Raw genomic sequence first — 6550 nt, 5'->3', positions numbered from 1 at the left:
GTATTCAATGTATTAGTTTGACATAATGTAAACATTTTAATGTCAAATACTGACACTATACAATGGGTGGGTTTCAACTCCTTAGTCCAATGGAGAAAGCATTTTTGTTCTAGAATTTTCTCCTGAAAAATTATCAGGAATTGGGAACAAGGAGACATACATGCTCAATGTTCTCTTAGACCTAAGGATAATCTTTAAGTGTATCCCCCCCCTCCCCCCGCCATTTATCTTCAGATAGAGTGGAAGAGAGAGAGAGAAACATCGATGTGAGAGAGACACATCGACTGGTCGCCTCCTGCATGACCCACCCCAACAGGGGCTGGGCATGAACTGGTGCCCCTGACCAGAATCAAACCTAAGGCTCTGGTCCACGGGTCGATGCTCTAACCGCTGAGCCAACCTGGCCAGGGCATGTGCCTGTTTCTTAATGGATACAATTTTCAAGCATAACCTTGTTCCTAATAGGAAATCCTATGCCTAGTATCTGGACTGAAGGACAATGGTAGAGTATTAAAGATCTAGCAAAGTTTATTTATCTTGTTGAGATCTCAACTGAATTTAGGATTCAGAAACTAACCAGTGTAAAGAGAAGAGGGAGGACTCGGCCTCTATCAGAGTCTTCAGCCAACACTACTTTCCTCTATGGTTGGTTAGTTACCCACTACAAATTCTGCAGGAAAACGAACACTTTTATGACAGATTGCCTCACTTATTTATACTAATGTTTTTAAGAAGTTTGGGGTGGTTAATGACCATTAAGAACAGAAGAAGTATACCTGGGAAGAAAAGAAATATTTTTCTAGATATAGTTGAAGATCGATCTGGAAAACACTTGTGTTGCTCTAAATCAGAAGTTTCCAAATATAAGTAGGGTGCAGCAATTCAGGGTGCAAGTATATGATCCTATTTTGTGTGTGATTATATTAATACCATGATATCTTTGGTACTTAAATGTTTTGAGTAAAGTGAAACTCTACCAAAAGACGGCTAGTCAGTTTTCCCATATGTTTTCTTCCCATGATTTTATAAGATTTTAATCCATTGAGTATCAATTTTTTTCCTTTTAAAGTGAGACTAACATCTATTCTCTTGGCATATGATGCAAACTATGCTTTAGATAGTTTCCCAAGGGTTGAAGACAATTTTTCACTAGAAGAAGCTCTCTGGTTTTATACCATAGAAGTTTCCCCAGCCTACTTTGTGGAAGTAGATTGTGCTTCCTTCTCCTACTTCAGTTTATTTTATTGCAAAAATATTTATCACAAATGGCATATGTCAAGATTTTATATCTAGGCCTGAAAGTTTAAGAAATATGGTTGCCCTGTTTGGCTCAGCAGGTAAGAGCATTAACTTGAGGACCGAAGGGTCGAGGGTTCTATTCCCAGTGAAGGGCATGTACCTGGGTTGGAGGGTCGATCCCTAGCCTCAGTCAGGGTCATGCACAAGGCAGCCAATCAATCAATCAATCTCTCTCTCTCTCTCTCTCTCTCTCTCTCTCTCTCTCTTCTTCCCTCCCTTCCACTCTATCTAAAAAAGAAATCAATGAAAAACTATTCTCAGTTGAGGATTTAATAAAGAAGAAAAAATATTGTTAACCATCCATTCTCTCAGCAAAAATGTGGTGTTGGACCACTTTTATCAGTCTCAACCGGGACGCTCATTACAAATGCAGATTTCTGGTCCCTACCCAGATTTACTGAATCAAAATTTCTGGAGGACAGAGGGATGTAATGTTTCCATCGGTTCTTTTCCTACATCAGTTTTATAATTTAGCATTATGTTGTTGGTTTTTATTTTATCAAAGGTCAGAATAAAGTACACACATATAAAACCTCTACCTATTTTTTTAATGCTATTAATAACAGTTCTGTTTTATTATTCAATGTTCTTCGGTGTCCATGGAACAAAATCTCAGATTTCAGAGCTAGGAGGAAACTTATTCTGTCCTGTGAACTGAGATGTTTCCTTTGTTAGACTTGTGCTCGTCAAATTTGACTAATTCTCAGAATCACCTGGGGAACTTTTAAAACATACACACCTTCCCAGACCCCCATGCACAACCCATTCATCAGAATCTCCAGGTCAGGGAGGATCCATTCGAGAGTGAGAAGTAACTGTTTGAAAAACCCTACATGGGACCATATATAGTTAATTCACCATGTTCACTTTTGCTTTGTCTTTCTGGAAGCTAGTCTTACAACATTTTTTCTTGGAGTTCAGTTCTTTAGTATAATTATTCTTCTTTTCTTTCCCATTTTGTTACTTGTCTCATTTAGTATGTTTTTAATGAATTTCAACTTCAGAGGCAATAACTTACAATAATACTATCCTTTGGACCATCACATTTCTTGTAATAGCATTTAAGCCTAAAATAAATCAGTTATTAGGATTATGGAGTGAAAGAATGTTGTGAGCATAAAAGTTTCATTGTTCAGATTTTATAGAGCCTTCATGGGAAATTATTATTTGCAAAGCATGCTGCAAATCATTGCTATTAAATGCTACATACATATTTAAACTCCTGGTCCCCCTTTAGTCCCTTTGCTAATGGCACCCAAGATTGAATACATTTCTCTTTCTTGTTATTCACCACCTCAAAGATCTAATCCATGTTAGTGGTATTAACCATTACCACCATGCTGAATAATTTCCAGATGTCTGCTTGAGCTTGAACCATTCACCAAAACCCCAGCTGAAACCATTTGCTATCTGCAGGAACTCTTCATTTGGCTGTCTCCCAAAGTCCAGACATCAATGTGAAGAAACTCAATAGATCTAAAACCAAACTTTTCTGCTTATTCCACAATTTTATATTCCTAATTACCACCCTTCCCAACTCACCATTTCAGTAAATAGCATCACTATTCTCCCATGTCGCTAGCTGCATTAGTCTCTGGTCACTCTTATTTCTTTTAATCCCCACTCCACTTAGCAGGACAATATTTATACTATAATTTGAGGATGTAAATTCAATTTGAAAACCAAAGAAAATGCTGGTGGGTAAAAGTGGTGCTGGGGAGTGATAAATGGCCTAGGAAATGCAAGTGGCCTGCTTCACAGGGACAAAGGCATCATTTGTCTTAGTCTCAGAGACTCATCCCTTTTTCTTTTCTTCCCTGGCCTAGTGCTCATTTCCCGAATTAAAATAAACTACTAATAATTTATTTCCATGTACATGGCCTATTCCTGTTTCCATTTGTCATGGTGGTGGTGGCAGTAACAGTTTAGTAACAATATTCCTCATCTGTAGAAAAGAAACGATAATAAATAATTCAATGAGTTGTTATGAGTATTAAATGTTCAGAGTGTTTAGTACAACCCTTTGCACCCAATAAATACTACTTGCTATTATTTTGTCGTTGTCAACAGAATATATTCACATATTCCCCTTTGATTATTTGACTTATACCATTTAAGTGCCACAAAATACCATATTTATTCTTTAATAAAATCTTACCATAAATTTATAAGATAAAATTTGCCCTCTTCACCTTGGGAGTTAAAATTTAATAGTTGCAAGATCCTAAACAGGTTTTTGGTTTTTTTTGTTTTGTTTTTTTTACAGAATCTCTGTTTCCTTATTTGAAATAGGGATAACACTATGTTCCAGGTTAATATAAAGTTAAAATTACTAATATATGTCAACAGTGCTTGGGGGTACTTCAAAAAATTGTCTACATTTTAGTTGTTTTCAGTTGTGCTGAAAGCTCTGTCTTGGGCTGATGCGGTCAAGAAAACAGTTCCAAAGAATCCTTGGCCACCACCCCAAGATCTTGGTTCTACCAGGCACTGAGCCATACATCATTTTTGATGGCTACAAGATATCAGCTTGGTTCAACCAGTCAGAAATTCCCTAAGGCATAAGACCTTCTAATTACAGAAGCAGTTTACGAAAGCATTTTTCACAGAATGATGCAAAAAGAGAATGATTCATTCTCTTCAGGTGAAAGTGATGTAATGGGTGCTTCCCGGCAGCTCTAAGTACCCAGTTGCCTTTTGAAGCATCCCCACATATGTTGCTGTGTCCAGAAGCTCCCAACCTTCCCAGGAACCACTGACCTACTACCATTTTGAGGACCCTCTTGAAAGCACAAAAAATTCAAACTAAGACCCCATTCCCCCATCTGTGTCTGCTGAGATTATTTCAGATGTCCACCCTACCATACATCCCCACAGTCCTTGGCCATTGCCTCAAATACAAGTCACTTCACTCATCTATTCTCATTCACTTGTGTTCATGCTACTGTTGATTTTTTTCTCCCCTGATCCAACCACCTCTACCTCTAGAACGTTTCCACCAATTGTTTCATGTTCTTATTTGCCCAAAACCCCTTCCATAACTTCTGGTAATAGACTCACCCTACCCATAGGGAAAAGCATGTGACTATGGTGGGCCACAAAAGTTGACCCAGAAATGATCAAGCAACCAAACTAGCTTAGTCTAAGTCCTTCCTTGGGATTGTTCTGATAGAACTTCAAGTGACCATATTCTCTGCCATGTAAATGACGTCCATTTACAATAGGGAAAAATGAAACCAAACAAAGAAAAAAGAGAGATGAAAAAAGAGTCGTCCTCTTCCTGTAAGTGGCCTGAGGTGACCTCTGAAAGTGGTTCACTATTCATTTGACACAGAAATCCCCACAAACATGCAAATCAAGAGGTTCAAATCTTCGTATTCACTTTGCAAACACTCATGAAACTGCCCAGGCCATCAAGGGTATGCATATTCAAAGAGCCACCAAGTATCTGAAGGGTGTCACTTTAGAAAAGCAATGTGTGCCATTCCATTAGTACAATGGTGGAGTTGGTAGGTGTGCCCCAGCCAAACAGTGGGGCTGGACACAGGGTTGGTGGCCCAAAAAGAGTGCTGAATTTTTGCTGCACATACTTAAAATGCAGAGAGTGATGCTGAACTTCAGGGTTTAGATGTAGGTTCTCTGGTCACTGAGCACAGCCAGGTGAACAAAGCTCCCAGGATAGAGCACAGAATATACAGAGCTCATGGGCCTATTAACCCATACCTGAGCTCTCCCTGCCACACTGAGATGATCTTATTGTGAAAAGAGCAGATTGTTCCTAAACCAAAAGAGTGGTTACTAAAGCCAAGAGAGAGCTGTGGGGTCAGGGCCTACTGACAGAAGCTGTAACCTTCTCTGGAAGATGGCAAGCATGCAGGGTGGGAGTGCGTAATCCCTGCCTGAGCACATCCGTGACATAAGGACCCACGACGTCTGCCCAGTATACTGGAGCTCCCCCTGAGCAAGCCAAAACTTTCTGTGACTGAACTTCCGTCTGAAGCTCTTCCTTCCCAGTCCTCCTTCCATCCTTTCAGATGTCTGACCTGTGCTATAGTTTGAAGGCTTTCCCTACTGACTCTTCTCCCCTTCATATTTCACAAATGTTTTCTTGTTTGTTTTTATGGGTTTTTTATTTATTTTTTAGAGAGAGAGGAGGGGGGAGAGAGAAACATTGATGAGAGAGAGAAACATAGATGTGAGAAAGAAACATTAATCAGCTGCCTCCTGCACACCTCCTACTGGGGATGGAGCCCACAACCTGGGCATGTGCTCTGACCAGGAATCGAACCAGGACCTCTCAGTCCATGGGACGATGCTCAATCCACTGAGCTACACTTGCCAGGCATATTTCACAAATGTTATTGTCAATAAATCTCTTACAATTCTAAATCTGTCTTGGCATCTGTTTCCTGCAAACCCCAATCAGACAACCACACATCCTCTGTCTTGCCAAATATAGACCATCTCAGGTCTTATGGTCTGAAAGACTAGTGAGGCTTCTTTTCTCATAAAAAAGTGAAAAATAATAAAATTTGAAGGTATGAAAGAGTCCATTTCAGTTTAAAAACTTAACTTTAACAGAACAATTAATTTCCAAGTGACCTAGAACACTTCCAATACACCCTTCACCAAGCAAGTCTTGAAAACACCCATCACACTGGTAATTACTTGTTTATTGTCTGTCTTCCATCCCAGGCATGTAAGTTTCAAGAACAAAGACTAAGTCTTTCTTTTTGGGATAATAAAAACGTTCTAAAGTTAGATTATGGTGATGGCTGCACAACTTTGTAATATACTAAAAACCATCAACTTGTGCACCTGAAATAGGTGAACTATGTGACATAAATGATATCTCAAAGTTGTTAAAACATACAATTGAATCATAAGTCACAGTAGCCGGTGAAGGTTTCAAAGAAGTCACATGTAAATGAGACTTAAAGGAACAGCAGGAATGTCCTAGGAGAACAGGAGAAACACACACACACACACACACACACACACACACAATTTTTTTTCAATGGGCTAGTCATGCAGAACCACTGAAGAATGTTGAGCCTGTTTGAAGCAGCATTCTAGTGTAAAAACTGGAAGATGATTTGAAGGTGGTTATAGTAATCATTTGACCAGAAAGGAGAAAAACAATAATAGCTTATATTTAGAGCCCTAACCCTCTACTAAGCACTTTCCTTGAATTATCTAATTTATTTGCTAAACTAGCACTATAGTAATCTCTTTATAGATGATTTCCATA

This window comes from Molossus molossus, unplaced genomic scaffold, assembly GCF_014108415.1.
Source record: "Molossus molossus isolate mMolMol1 unplaced genomic scaffold, mMolMol1.p scaffold_m16_p_16, whole genome shotgun sequence".
NCBI classification, from domain to species: Eukaryota; Metazoa; Chordata; class Mammalia; order Chiroptera; family Molossidae; genus Molossus; species Molossus molossus.
Note: the sequence above shows the minus strand (reverse complement) of the source record.